This window comes from Pipistrellus kuhlii, unplaced genomic scaffold (assembly GCF_014108245.1).
Source record: "Pipistrellus kuhlii isolate mPipKuh1 unplaced genomic scaffold, mPipKuh1.p scaffold_m20_p_4, whole genome shotgun sequence".
NCBI lineage: Eukaryota > Metazoa > Chordata > Mammalia > Chiroptera > Vespertilionidae > Pipistrellus > Pipistrellus kuhlii.
The window spans coordinates 81195582-81211263 of NW_023425540.1; the positions used below are offsets into that span (position 1 = coordinate 81195582).

The 15682-nt window shown below is 44.3% G+C and overlaps 1 long non-coding RNA gene and 1 other non-coding gene across 2 annotated transcripts in view; one reads left to right on the top strand and one right to left on the bottom strand.

Annotated features, from left to right (window-relative positions):
• Positions 1-565: 565 nt before the first annotated feature.
• TRNAT-CGU lies at positions 566-637 on the bottom strand. Its single transcript has one exon. It is a non-coding gene; the product is annotated as a tRNA-Thr (tRNA).
• A 149-nt stretch (positions 638-786) lies between these two features.
• LOC118703917 overlaps positions 787-15682 on the top strand; it is a 48252-nt gene continuing 33356 nt past the window's right edge. Inside the window, exon 1 of the long non-coding RNA XR_006739690.1 lies at positions 787-1101. This is a non-coding gene — a long non-coding RNA (uncharacterized LOC118703917). The remainder of the gene's footprint in view (positions 1102-15682) is intronic.

A 15682-nucleotide genomic window follows, 5' to 3' on the forward strand; every position in this document is an offset into this window, starting at 1 on the left:
TCCGGTTAAGGGCATTTATCTTGGTTGCAGGCACATCCCCAGTAGGGGGTGTGGAGGAGGCAGCTGAATTGGTGTCTCTCTCATCGATGTTTCTAGCTCTCTATCCCTCTCCCTTCCTCTCTGTAAAAAAGCAATAAAAATATATTTTAAAAATAAAATAACAAGCCAGATGCCAGCTGACAAGCAATGGCAGTTCGAGGATAAAGTTGGACTTCAGAGTGCAGAACAGTGCTTAGCGGCTCTTAAGCCTAGTACAGGCCACTGTAGGTGTCTTCCCGCAGCCCACGGTTTGCAGGTGACCCCTGCGGCGGTGGAGTTTGTGAGCTCGGTCCAACGGTCCAACGGAGCCCCCACGAAACCAGCCGCCCGGGGATGGAGGGGTCGCAGTGCCCGGCGGGCCTCCCAGCCTGTCGGGGGCGGGAGAGGAGTTGGAACGCAAACTGAGTGAAAAGGGTTGGCCTGGCCGGGACCTCGCGGTAAAGATCCGAACGCGGCACCCGCGGGTGTGACTGCTGATGAGCTCCGTGAAAACTAATCCTACTTCTAAAAAAGTCTTCTGCGGAGAAGGCACGGACGGGGTTCGAACCCGTGATCTTCGGTTTACGAGACCGACGCCTTACCACTTGGCCACCGCGCCTGCGTTGGAATGGCGGCTCGGGGAGCGTCTATCCTGTCTTCGCTCCGGTGAGCTCGCCCCGCGGGCGCGAGCGTCGGCACGAGCGCGAGCGCGAGCCCGAGCGAACGCGACCACGCCCCCGGCCCCGGCCCCGCCCCCTCTGCCCGCCCCCTCGCGGCGGCCGGCGGGATAAGTCGGGACGCTGCGCCCGCTGCTCCCCCGGACCCGGGGCCGCCTGCCCAGCCCAGCCCGGAGGTGCCCCCCGCCGGCCGGACGTCCCTCAGCCCCTCACGCCCGGGGCTGGGTCTCCGGAGTCCCCACGGCCTGCCTGGAGGGAGGCGTGTCTGGAACTCGGAGCTGGCGGGACGCTCGCCGGCGTCGCAGAACATGGGGTTCGAAACCCCGCTCCGCTGTCTCTCCGCGCCGCGGACCTCAGGCTTTTGAGCCTCAGTTTCCCCGCTCGGGCGGGCACCTCGGAGGCAGAGGTATGGGGGCAGCTCTTATTACGACCCCGGGTCCGCCCACGGCTGCCCTGAGGCGCTCTGCAGGGTTGTCAATGGAGTGAAAGCTTTCTGAAATCTGCACTGGTTGCATAAAATACCTATGTACTCGAGTAATAAATTCATTGTTTAGCTAGAAAAAAAAAAAAAAAAAAGCCCAAACGCCCCTCCTCCCAGACTGCAGGTGTGGCCCAGGGACAAGCAGCATCACCTGGCGGCTTTATTCAAACCAAAATGGGATGACTTCACAGTTCTCTGCACTTTAATTTTTTTTCCTTTCCCCCCCCCCCCCCCGAACTTTGATTTTTCATGAATTAATGTATGACGTGTCAATATACAATGGCTTGTAGTCCATAATACAATATAATCACAATACATACTAGCATATATTATCAAATATAATTCCATTGTATTCGTCAATGTGCATAGCACATAGTACATTATACATATAGCAGTCTATATACTGTAATATGAGATTGTGCATGAGTACGTCACCTTTATTATTCTCTTGGTTAGCTGCGTGGTTTTCTAGTGAGTGGCTTTATCACAATGGATGCAATCAGGTTCTGGGAGGTAGGCCTTGGATGGTCTGCAGCTTTTTTTTCTGCACAGAACATTCTGCTGTATGTGTCTGCCGCCTGGCACCAGGGATGCGTGTAAGGGCATATGGAGACATGAAAAACGTCCACACCCCACCAGGCAGGTAGGTAGGCAAATAGGAAACTTAAAAATACCAGGAAGTTGTGCTCACCAAGTTGCTTTAAATGTCAGGGTTTGGGCAGGTGAGTGGGGAAGGCCCTGGCATTGACCCTCAGACAGGAGCCCTGCGACACGGGCCCTGGAGTGACTGAGGTCAGCATGCAACCCTCCCTGCAGCTCCCTAACTCAACAGAATACATAAGCTGAACGTTTTCAGAATTAAAATACGCATTACGGGGCACTGCTTCTGACTGATTGATAAGATGGGTTCTATGAAGTTTTAAATGTTGATAAGTCCAATTTATCACTGTTTTCCTTTTGTGTTTTTGTCCTTTCTAAGAAATCTCTGTCTCCCTGGGTCACGAAGGTGTTCTCCTAGACGAGTTTTGACTATTTTAGCTTTTATGTTTTGATCTGCCATCTGTTTTGAGTTAATTTTTGTGGGTGGTGTGAGGTAGGGCTTGCTGTTACATTTTCTCCTCCTTTCTTTGGTGTTCACTGAGTTGTTGAAATCATTGTGCCGAAGTGACGGGGGCTTATAAAAAAAGGGAAAAGAAATTGGCAAACGAGAGAACATGACACGAGCTGACCCCAGAACTCACTGGCAGGTGAAATGCGAGTCTAACAGGCGCTTTTATCCGCTCCGTCTTCTGAGGGAATGGCGGTAGCCGAATGAGAAAGGTGCAGTTGCACCTGGATGGGCAGGTGGGATGCCTGAGGTATATGCAGGGCCTTGGGGGCCCCTCCCGAGGGAGGCTGATTCTCCAACCCAGTGGTCGGCAAACTGTGGCTCGAGAGCCACATGCAGCTTGCGAGCCGCGGTCTGCCGCTCTGTTGACTAATGAGTTTGCCGACCACTGGGATAGGGGCTTCATCACAAGGAACAACAACAGCCTGTCATTATTGGAATCGAGAGTCTACGTCAGTGGTCGGCAAACTCATTAGCCCAGTGTTTCCCAACCTTCTCTCATGATGAGAATCACCTGGTGGAGTTGTTAAAACACAGATTCCCGGATCCCAACTAAGAAGTGCTAAACTAGAATTTTTGGGAACATATAGGTAAAATTGTATACCTAACTAGTGCTCTAAGACAGATTTTATATACAGAGCACTAAGTTAGGTATGCAATTTTACCTATATGTTCCCAAAAATTCTAGTTTAGCACTTCTTAGTTGGGATCCGGGAATCTGTGTTTTAACAACTCCACCAGGTGATTCTCATCATGAGAGAAGGTTGGGAAACACTGGGCTAATGAGTTTGCCGACCACTGACGTAGACTCTCGATTCCAATAATTACAGGCTGTTGTTGTTCCTTGTGATGAAGCCCCTATCCCAGTGGTCAGCAAACTCATTAGTCAACAGAGCGGCAGACCGCGGCTCGCAAGCTGCATGTGGCTCGAGAGCCGCAGTTTGCCGACCACTGCTCTGACCCTCGGTGAGTCCTAGAGAGCACAGGTGCTGGGCGTTCTGACGCTACTTATCTTCCAGGAGGAGGAGCCCGAGAGGCCACCGATCTCAGACACCTGGGTGGAGGATCGGCTCGCGTTGGCTCCCGCGTCTTAGACTTAGAGCGATGCCCGCACAGGTAGGTCCTTAAAAGGTTTTGCAGTTTGTTGGATACGCTGGATACAAGTCTTTGTCAGATGTCTTGTGAATATTTTTCTCCTTCTCTGTGGCTTGCCTGTTTGTTTTCTTCTTCATGGTTTCTTTCGAAATGCTGAAGTTTTAAACGTTCATGGAGTCCAATTTATCGCTGTTTTCCTTTTGTGCTTGTTGTCTCCTTTCTAAGAAATCTCTGTTGACCTGGGTCACGAAGGTGTTCTCCTAGAGCACATGTGTCAAACACAAGGCCCGCGGGCCAAATCCGTCCTGCAAGGCCTTGCAATGTGGCCCACACCGCGGTGTCATCACTGCACTCCGCTGCGTTTCCATCACAATGACAGTTTATGACTGTTCAGTAAACCATTCGGCCCGCGATTTAGGCTGGATTTTAGATTTTGGCCCCTTCTCTGATTTAGTTCGACACCCCTATCCTAGAGTTTTGGTCTTTATGTTTTGACCTGCCATCTGTGTTGAGTTAATTTTTGTGGGTGGCGTGAGGGAGGGCTTGCTGCTACATTTCCCCCCCATACGGATATCCGGCACCATTTATTGAAATGATTACCCTCTCCTCATGGAATTGCTGGGGTACGTTTGTTAAAATTCAGTGGACTGTTGACGTGTGGTGTGTTCCTGGAGTTTGTGTTGGTTTCCATTGGTGTGTGTGTGTGTGTGTGCGCGCGCCAGTTTTTACGCCAATTATGACATAGCCTTGATGATTGTATTTTATGGGGAGTCCTGAAATCAAGTATTGTAAATCCTCCAATGTTGTCCTCCTTTTATAACATTGTTTTGCCTGTTCTGGTCCTTGGCGTGTCTGGGTAATTCTTAGAATCGGCTCATCAGTTCTATAAGATGCAGGCTGGGATTTTGATTGGGACTGCATTTGGAAAAGCTGCTGTCTTAACTCTACTGAGTCCTCCTGTCCATGAATATTTCAGTATTTTGTTGCTGGTGCCAATGGGTCTTGGATTATCGGTTCATTTCGTCAGCATTTCTTTACGTGAGCTTCCGTGTTTTCGGTGGTAGAGTAGCCGGAATATTTGCGGTACCTGTGTTCACCTCCTTTGGCTCTCTGTCCACGCACAGACCCCTGTCACGTGTAGGGATCGTGTGGGGCCTCCGCAGGACACCCCAAGATAAGGTGTGAAGCAAGACACGCAGCCTGTGTCACTACTGTGACACATTCAGAAGCAGGAAAGATCTCTCCGCTTAGAAAGAGATTTAATGACTGTCAACACTCTTCACAGATCATGTCGACTATACATAAAATGTTAAGGTGAAAAGTACATTTTTCTCCAGAAAAGTGACAGCTGTACAGAATGGTATCTCCTCACCAACTCAATCTGAGAACATCCAACTTTGGAAAGTGTGCTTTAACAGCCAGAGGAGATCACGTTGGCAGCAGGAATAATGCAGTTTTCAGTTCTTCCTTTTTTCCCTTTTGTGTTTCAGATAAACTTTAAAAGGTTCGTCAGATCTGAGAATCAGATTGGCAGGCAGAGTTGGCAGTTGTTTTATGTTTGTATATAAAAAGCAATAGACAGTGACAGAATAAAACTGCTGCTTCTCTTATTAGTCTCCCAGCTCTCGCTTCCCCCTACTCTTCCCTACTTTTCTTTTCTTTTCTTTTTTTTTTTTTTAATATATTTTTTACAGAGAGGAAGAGAGGGATAGAGAGTTAGAAACATCGATGAGAGAGAATTATCGATCAGCTGCCTCTTGCACAGCCCTACTGGGGATGTCCCCGCAACCAATGTACATGCCCTTACCGGAATCGAACCTGGGACCTTTCAGTCTGCAGGCCAACGCCCTATCCACTGAGCCAAAGTGGTTTCAGCTCTTCCCTACTTTTCAAAGTGACCATATTATCAGTTTATTTTGGATTTTTCCATTTATTTTCCTTTGCTTTTCTGTTGACGCAGGTTTATACAAAGGAAATGTAGTGTCTTCGGTGGGATATTTCTCCCCACAAATGGTGTTATAATGTATGTTTTTTGATGTCTTTAAAAAATAAGGTTTTATTGATTTTAGAGAAGAAAGGAGAAGGAGAGAGAAATAGAAACATCAATGAGAGAGACATAGCAACACTCCTCCTGCACACCCCTTGCTGGGGAGTGAGCCCCCAACCCAGGCACGTGCCCTGACCAGGAATTGAACCCTGACCTCCTGGTGATGGGTTGATGCTCAACCATCGAGTCAACATCACGAAGGCTTTTTTTTTTTTTTTTTAATTCTACAAAACATCGAAGGTCCAGCCCTATGATTCCCTGTTCCTTTTAACTGCTGTGTTCTAGTCCAGTGGGTGAAGCAGAGTTTTTACTAAATCTTCTATTCTGACTATCTAGGTCAGTGGTCGGCAAACTGTAGCTCTTAAGCCGTGGTTTGCCATTCTGTTACTAATGATTACTAATGAGGTTGCCGACCACTGAAGACTCTCGATTCCTAATTCAGGCTGTTGTTCCTTGTGATTAAGCCCGTAGGTTGTTTCTGACTTAAAAAAAAAAAAATATTTGTATTGATTTCAGAAGGAAGGGAGAGATAGAAGCATTAAAGAGAGAGACTAATTGATCGGTTTCCTCCTACACGGCCCAAACTGGGGATTGAGCCAGCACCCCAGGCACGTGCCCTGACTGGGAATAGAACCGTGACCTCCTGGTTCCTAGGTCGACACTCAGCCACTGAGCCACGCCAGCTGGCCTGGCTTTGCTTTATCATGAACACAGCTGCTCCTGCACCTTCGCATGTGCCTCCCTTCTCTCACACGTGAGGGTTCCTTAGCACAGCCATCGGGGCCATCCTTTCCCAGGATAACCTTTCTGCTGTATTTCAGCGGCCTTGAGAAGAGGATTCTGCAAACACCTGCTTGCTAGTAATTGAATCAGCCCTCAGGGTCACTGGGCAACAGGAGCCATACCCGCTCTTGCTCGAGTCTCCTTTTTAACTCCGTGTGGAGTTGGTTGGGGGAAGGCAGCAATCATCAGCCACCCGTTTAGTGCGATGGCTGATGAGGTCTACCGAACGGGCAGAGACCAAACTGAACAGGTTTCTTGTGTTGTTTCAGTCCTATGAGCTTGTAAGAAACAGTGTGTGAATGTCCCACATTGGTCCTTCACCTGTTACCACTTTCTATAAAGTGGCACCAGCAGCTCATACATGAATGATACATCGGGCGTGTTTCTCAATACAGTGAAGAATCACTTCTTGTCCTGCAGATTTATTAGTGTTACATGATAGTTCAAAAACTCAATATTTATTCGTATTAACCAGGAAGTCATTTTGGCAGACAGATAGATTGATAGTGACCTTTAGCTAGGCCTTCTATTTTAAGATTATTTGTTTCATAAATGACACGACCTAATGGGTTGCAATTAAAAAACAACAACAAAAAAAACAGTATAGAGCTTTGATGAATTAATGCTTGCTAATGGTCCATATTCCACATACATTGTGTGCTCTCTTTTAAAATCTGGGAGTTAAAGTAGCATATACATGGTTAACGATGCTTCTTTCTCATGGATGTTCCTACCTCTCTATCCAAAATAAATAAAAACATACTTAAAAAAGAAAGAAAGAGCCCTAGCCAGTTTGGCTTAGTGGATAGAGCACCCACCTGTGGACTGAAGGGTCTCAGGTTCGAGTACCGTCAAGGGCACACGCCCAGGTTACCGGCTCGGCCCCCAGTGGGGGACATGTGAGGCAGATGATTCTCTGACATCATAATGTTTCTGTCTCTTCCTCTTCCTTCCTCTCTGAAATCACTAAATATATATTAAAAAAGAAATATGTATCATATTATGAAGTGGAAACTGACTATTTAAAAGTGCCATTTCCCATAATCGGACACCAGTGATCGTATTCCCACCGATTGGCATGGTCGGCGGTTGTTCCCAGGTTTGTTGGTGGGGAAGGTAAGTGTGTGGAAGGGACGGGAGCAGATGTGCCGGTAAGCTGACTTACTAGGTGAGATACACCTTCCACATTTCCCCTGTGACTTGGCTTCAGTGCTGCTACATGGTAAATGTGCACGTGAAACGCAGATGTAAGAATGTCTAACATGAGATACAACATGTGCCTTTCATAGACATCTTAGAATTTTGTGTGTGGAAACATGAAGAAGATTTGCTGAAACATCTTGTTGCTGTCACTGTGTTTGTTGCGATGCTTTCTGCTCAGTGGCTGCCTGTCGGAGTCAGCACGGTGCCCTGAAGTGCAAATGGCTTTCCCTCGCGTTTACCTCGTGTGCTTGCCAGTTGTCACCATATATTAGCGAGCACTGTTTAATCCTCTGTTACCTTAAAAATAACACCAGGGGAAATATTTAGAGAAAGTGCACAGATTACAGCCAGACCTCAGCTTATCCTATTTATTAAAGAGGTAATATGCAAATTAGACCGGACATCCTTCCTGACAAAGCCAGGACTGTGAGGGAAGCCCAGGTCCCGGGTGCCAGAGGGAAGCCGGAGCCGGCAGCTGCGGGAAGGGAGGCCTACTCTTGCACAAATTTTGTGCATCAGGCCTCTGGTCTCAGATAAAAGCCATTAATTCCATTCAGGTAAAAATGCCTGTGTAACCCGGGGTGGCTTCTTTCTTTTGAATGGGTTGTTTGATTTATTTGGTTGGTTTTTTGTTTGTTTGTTTGTTTTGTTTTTAAATATATTTTATTGATTTTGTACAGAGAGGAAGGGAGACAGATAGAGAGTTAGAAACTTCGATGAGCGAGAGTCATCGATCAGCTGCCTCCTGCACACCCCCTATTGGGGATGTGCCCGCAACCAAGGTACATACCCTTGACCGGAATCGAACCCGGGACCCTTCAGTCCCCAAGCCGACGCTCTATCCATTGAGCCAAACCGGTCCTGGCTGGTTTTTTTTTTAATGCCTTTTGTCATCCTTCTCCTCCTGCCCCCGCCCCCCATCCCCAACCACCATTCTGCTCTCTGTCACTTCATGTTAGTTTGCATATCCTAGAATTTTATATAAATGGGATTAAACAGTATGGTGGGGTTTTTTTTTTTGTTTGTTTGTTTGCTTTTGGCTTCTTTCATTCAGCATAATTATTTCGATATTCATTCACTCTGTACATTATTGGGTAGCAAGAATTCATTCCTTGTTATCACAGAGTTCTAGTGTGGACATTTGAGTTGTTTCCTGTTTTAGACGATTCCAATAGAGCTCTGAACATTCATGTGCAAACCTTTGAAAGGACATTACACGGTTTTTATTCCTCTTGGGTCGGTACATAGTGAAATGCCTGGATTGCCCGTTTCCTTTTAGAGAAGCTGGCTAATGGTTTCCCGAAGTGGTTGTGCCATTTTGTATTCCCACCAGCATCAGAGGAGCGTTCCCGTTCCTCCACAGCCTCACCAGTACTTGGTTATGTGCTCCATCTTCTTGTTTAGCCATCGTGACAGGTAGGCAGTGGTATCTCACTGTGGTTTTAAAATGACTAGTGATGCTGAGCATTTTTGTGTGTGTTTATTTACAGTTCATCTCTCTTCTTTAGAGAAGTGTCTGTTCCAATCCCTTATGCATTTTTATTGGATTGTTTTCTTATTATTGGGTTTTCAAAGTTCTCGATGTATTCTGGATACAAATATTTCACCAGACAGATGATTTTCAAATATTTTCTCCCAGTTTGTGACTCTTGATGGTTATGTGTTTTTGTTTTTAGAGCAGAAGTTTTAAATTTTGATAAAATCCTATGTATTTGTTCCTCATGCATCACTCTTGTTATATCTAGGATAGCTTTGCCTAACGGTTTTTTCCTGAGTTTTTCTCTGGAAGTTTTATAATTTTAGATTTTACAATTAGGCTTATGATCCATTTGAAGTTAGTTTTTATTTCATGTAAATTATCATGATTAAGTGTGATGTTAGCTGTGGGTTTGTCATAGACATCCTCTATCTGGTTGAGGAAGTCTCCTTTTCCTACTTTATTGGGGATTTTTTTCTTCAAAAAAAAAAACCCAGAAATGAATGCCCTCTTTTGTTAATTGCTTTTTCTGTGTCAATTAAGATGATCCTGGTTTTTAATTTCTTAGTTTGTTAAGCTAAATTACCTTGATTTTTCAAATGTTAAACCATCCCTACATTTCTTGGACAAACTGCACTTGGTCAGGATGTGTTATCTTTTTTTTTTTTTTAAACTTTTGCTTTTTAAAAAAATATATTTTATTGATTTTTTACAGAGAGGAAAGGAGAGAGATAGAGAGCTAGAAACGTCGATGAGAGAGAAACATCGACCAGCCGCCTCCTGCACGCCCCCTACTGGTGATGTGCCCGCAACCAATGTACATGCCCTTGACCGGAATCAAACCCGGGACCCTTCAGTCCGCAGACCGACGCTCTACCACTGAGTCAAACCGGCTTCAGCTGTGTTATCTGTTTTACATATTGTTGGACCCAATTTTCTAAACATTTGTAGAAATTTTGCATGTTCATGAAGGATATTGGTCAGTAATTTTCTCTTCTATTAATGTCTTTGTCTGGCTTTGGTATCAGGGTAATATTGGCATCATTGAATAAGTTGGGAAGAATTCTCTCCTTTTCCATTTTCTAGAAGAATCTTTGTAGAATTGGTATTATTTCTTCCTCAACTGATTGGTAGAATTCTCCAGGAAAGCCATTTGGGCCTGGGATTTTCCTTGTGGAAGGTTTTCACTGTTGCCCTGCTGGTGTGGCTCAGTGGGTTGAGCCTTATCCCAGGCACCAAGAGGTTGCTGGCTGGATTCCTGATCAGGGCACATGCCTGGGTTGTGAGCTGGTGTTTGCCAGTTGTCATGATATATATATATATATATATATATATATATATATATTAGCGAGCACTATTTAATCCTATGTTATCTTAAAAATAACACAAGGGAAAATATTTAGAGAAAGTATAAACATTTTAGCCAAACCTCAGCTTATCTCAAATAAAAACCACTAGTTCTATTCAGATAAAAATACCCATAGGGCTAGGGCATCTTTGCACACTAGGGCTGTGCAGGTGGCAGCCAATCAATGTTTTCATCTCCTTGATGTTTGTCTCCCCCTTCCTCTCTCTCTTAAAAAAAAAAAAAATCAATAAAATCTTATTTTTTTTTAAAAGGTTTTCATTATTAATTCAAGTTCTTTTATAGATATAGGACTAATCAGGTTATCAATTTCTTCTAAGTGGGCTTTTATAGTTTGTATCTTTCAAGGAAATTGTTTCATCTAAGTTGTTGAATTTATTGATATAAAAGTTTTTTATACTATTATTGCCTTATCCATTTTGTATTTGCAGAATCTGTAGTGACATCACCTCCCTCATTCCTGGTATTGGTAATCTGTGTCCTCTCTTCATTTTTCTGATTTGTCTTTTAATAAAGGCTCTTCAATTTTACTGATTTCCCCCAGGGACCACCTTTTAATTCATTGATTTTTTCCCTATTACTTTTCCGTTTTCTATTTCATTTCTGCTCTGACCTTGATCACTTTTTTCTATTTTAGCTTTAATTTGCTTTTATATTTTTAGTTTTATTTTATTTTTTAAGGTGGACACTGAGGCCATTGATTTGAGACCATTCCTTTTTTAATTTTTTAATTCCTTTTTTACTCAGCGCTGTAAAGTTTCCTACTGGGGATCAAGGCCGTGTGGCTTGACTGGGAATTGAACTGGTGACCTGTTGGTGCATGGGATGATGCTCAACCAATTGAGCCACAGCTGCCAGGCGGGTTAGGCTTAAATTTATTATCTTACTGTTTACTTTCTATTTGTCCTAGATGCTTTTTGTTCCCTTATTTTCTTTTTATATATCATTAATATATATATATATTATTGATTTTTAAAAATTGATTTTTCACAGAGAGGAAGGGAGAGAGATAGAGAGCTAGAAACGTCGATGAGAGAGAAACATCGACCAGCTGCCTCCTGCACACCCCCTACCGGGGATGTGCCCGCAACCAATGTACATGCCCTTGACCGGAATCGAACCTGGGACCTTTCAGTCCGCAGACCGACGCTCTACCACTGAGCCAAACCCGTTTCTGCTATTTTATTGATTTTTTTACAAAGAAGAAGAGAGAGGGACAGAGTTAGAAACATCGATGAGAGAGAATCATCGATCAGCTTCCTCTTGCACCCGCCTTACTGGGGATGTGCCCGCAACCAAGGTACATGTCCTTAACCTGAATTGAAACTGGGACCTTTCAGTCCGCAGGCTGACGCTCTGTCCACTGAGCCAAACCGGTTTTGGCTCTTTTTATATATCTTTTAACTTCTTGAGATTTTATGGTTCCATTTACCCCCTTGCTTGGCTTATTAGCTATAACTCTTTGTTTTATTAGTTTAGTGTTTGCTATAGGATTCATAATACACATTTTTAACTTACCATGGTCTACCACTAAGTGATATTATACCACTTCACATCTAATATAAACATTTCACAATAGTGTACTCCCATTTCCTTCACCTGAGTTTTATGCTATTGTTGTCATGTATTTTACTTTCACATCTTACCTAATAATAGAAAAATGTATAAATTGACCATACCTCCTCTATGCCCACAGCCAAGCAGAGTGAGTATGCAAATTAACCCAACAAAGATGATGGTTAATTTGCATACATTCCTAGGTCCTGGAACCTTGTCAGCACCCAGATCACTCCCAGCCGGCCATCGGAGAGGTGGGGAAGGGCCAAGCTTGCAATCGGAGGGGTAGGGTGGTGGGGGGGGGGGGGGGGTGCTCATTCCCAAGCCTAAAGCCTTGGGCGTAGGCTTTAGGCTTGGGAAGAGGCTGCACCTGCGATTGGAGGGGCGGTAGGGGCCTTTCCAAGCCTAAAGCCTGAGCAGCCCGAGCTGGCGATCAGAGGGGCAGGGGGTGCTGAGCCTGGGATAGGAGGGAAGGGGATAAAATCAATGGAAACATATCCTCAGGTGAGGATAAAGAAAAAGATAAAGAAACGTAATATCCTATGAAAGACACATCTTGAAAATGCCTAAAGAAAGTTGTCACCGGAACCGGTTTGGCTCAGTGGATAGAGCGTCAGCCTGTGGACTGCAAGGTCCCAGGTTCGATTCTGGTCAAGGGCATGTGCCTTGGTTGCGGGCATATCCCCAGTAGGGGGTGTGCAAGAGGCAGCTGATCGATGATTCTCTCTCATTGATGTTTCTAACTCTCTATCCCTCTCTCTTCCTCTCTGTAAAAAAATCAATAAAATATATTAAAAAAAGAAAGTTGTCATTTTTTCATGGTGAAGGGACTGGAGTCCGTGTTGATGAAAACACCTTGGTGGCTGTGGTGATTGGCAGTGGCTGCAGCAGCGGGGTGATGGGCTGGCGCCTTCCCCTGATCAGCCCAGTCGCCTCCCCCAAAGGGAGGCCAGACTGCTGCTTAGGTCCGCTCCCAATGGGGAGCAGGCCTAAGCCGTCAGTAGGACATCTCCTGAAGGCTCCCAGTATGAGAGCGGGCAGGCTGGGCTGAGGTATCCCTCCCCAGTGCATGAATTTCGTGCACTGGGCCCCTAGTATGCTATAAATCCCACACAATGTTGTTGTCGTTTTAGTTAAACAGCAAGTTATCCTTTAGGAGACTTATACACTATGTCAGACTGCCATGTGCTTATTTATGTTGTTACCATTTCTAGTGCTTCTCATTTCTTTGTGTGGACCCAGACTTCCATCTGGTATTGTTTTCCTCTGTCTGAAGATTTCCTTTAACATTTCTTGTTTGTTTCTTAAATCTTTATTGTTGAAAGTATTACATATGTCCCCTTTTATCCCCTATTGACTCCTTCCAGCCCACCTCTGCCCCACCCCAGGCCTTCACCACACTGTTGTCTGTGTCCAGGGGTTGTGCATATATGCATACAAGTTCTTTGGTTGATCTCTTCCCACCTACTCCTGACTTCCCTCTGAGATGTGACAGTCTGTTCCATGCTTCTATGTCTCTGGATCGACTTTGCTCATCAGTTTATCTTGTTCATTGATTCCACATATGATACTTGCCTTTCTCTGACTGGCTTATTTTGCTTAGCATAATATTCTCCAGGTCCTTCCATGCTGCCTCAAAGGTTATTAATTTTTTTTTTAATTTTAAAACAATTTTTTTTTGAAAAAGGGTAAGAGATCCTTTTTTTTTTTTTTTTTACTGCTGTATATTATTTCATGGTGTAGATGTACCACTGCTTTTTATTTTAATATATTCTATTGATTTTTTACAGAGAGGAAGGAAGAGGGATAGAGAGTTAGAAACATTGATGAAAGAGAATCATCAATCAGCTGCCTCTTGTATACCCCCTACTGGGGATGTGCCCACAACAAAGGCACATGCCCTTCACCGGAATCGAACCCGGGACCTTTTAGTCCGCAGGCCGATGCTCTGTCCATTGAGCCAAACCGGTTTCGGCATACCACTGCTTTTTTAATCCACTCATCCACTGATGGGTACTTGGCTTTTTCTAGATCTTCGCTATTGTGAGTTGCACTGCTATGAACATAGGGGTGCATATGTTCTTTCAGATTGGTGTTTCAAGTTTCTTAGGATATATTCCTAGAAGTGGTATCACTAGGTCAAATGGCAGTTCCATATTTAATTTTTCGAGGAAACTCCATACTGTTTTCTATTGTTGCATTAGCCTGCATTCCCACCAGCAGTGCAGAGGGCTCCCTTTTCTCCACATCTTCGCCAGCACTTGTTATTTGTTGACTTGTTGGTGCTAGCCATTCTGACAGGTGTGAGGTGATACCCTACTGACCTTTTGTTTTCTCTCTGATGATTAATGATTTTGAGCATTTTTTCATATGTCTCTTGGCCATCTGTATGTCCACTTTGGAGAAGTGTCTAAGTCCTTTGCCCATTTTAAAATAGGATTGTTTGTCTTTCGTTAAATTGTATGAGTTCCTTATATATTTTGGGTATTAACCCTTTACCAGATGTATCATTGGCAAATATGTTCTCCCTTAATATTTCTTGTTGTAAGAATCTGAAGATGATTTGTTTCGGCCTTTATATGTCTGATTAAGTCTGCCTTCATTTTTGAAAAATATTTTCGCAGGTTATAGAATTTGAGATTAATAGATCTCTTTTCTTTTTTCTTTTGGTACTTTAAAGATGATACCCCAATACCTTCTAGCTTACATTATTTCCAGCAAGAATTCTGCCATAATCCTTACCTTTTCTCCATTATATATAGCATGTCTTTTTTCCTCTGACTGTGTTTTAAAAAAAGTTTAAAGGTGGTAAAATACACATAATATAAATGTTACCATCTTAACCATTTTAAGTGTACAGTTTAGTGGCGTTAAATACATTCACTTTGTGCAACCATCATCATCTATCTCCAGAACTATTTTTATCTTTTTTTAAAAAAATATATTTTATTGATTTTGTACAGAGAGGAAGAGAGAGAGATAGAGAGTTAGAAACACTGATGAGAGAGAGTCATCGATCAGCTGCCTCTTGCACACCCCCTACTGGGGATGTGCCCGCAACTAAGGTACATGCCCGTGACCGGAATCGAACCTGGGACCTTTCAGTCCTCAAGCCGACGCTCTATCCATTGAGCCAAACCGGTTTCAGCAAGAACTATTTTTATCTTAAACCAGAGGCCCTGTGCATGGATTTGTGCACTGGTGGGGTCCCTTGGCTTGGCCTGTGGGGATTGAGTGAAATCGGCTCTCTGACATACCCCAAGGGGTCCCATATTGTGAGAGGGTGCAGGCCAGACGAGGAACCCCATTGGTGCAACATCGGGGCCAGGGCGGGGCTGTGGGAGGGCTCCAGGATGTGTCCAGCCCATCTTGCCTAGTCCCAATCAACTGACTCTAGCAGCAAGCTAACTTACTGGTTGGAGCATCTGCCCCCTGGTGGTCAGTGGGCATCATAGCAACTGGTCAAATGGTTGGACGCTTAGCATATTAGTCTTTTATCATATAGGATAACTAAAACTATGTACCCACTAAGCAATAACACCTGATTATCCCCTATAAGAACCCCTGACAACCATTATTTTACAGACTGCCTATGAATTTGACTATAATAGGTATCTCATATGAGTGGAATTATACAGTATTTATCTTTTTTAAAAAAATATATATTTTATTGATTTTTTACAGAGAAGAAGAAAGAAGAATAGAGAGTTAGAAACATCGATGAGAGAGAATCATCGATTAGCTGCCTCTTGCACACCCCCTGCTGGGGATGTGCCCGCAACCAAGGTACATGCCCTTGACCGGAATCGAACCTGGGACCTTTCAGTCCACAGACCGATGCTCTGTCCACTGAGCCAAACTGGTTTTGGC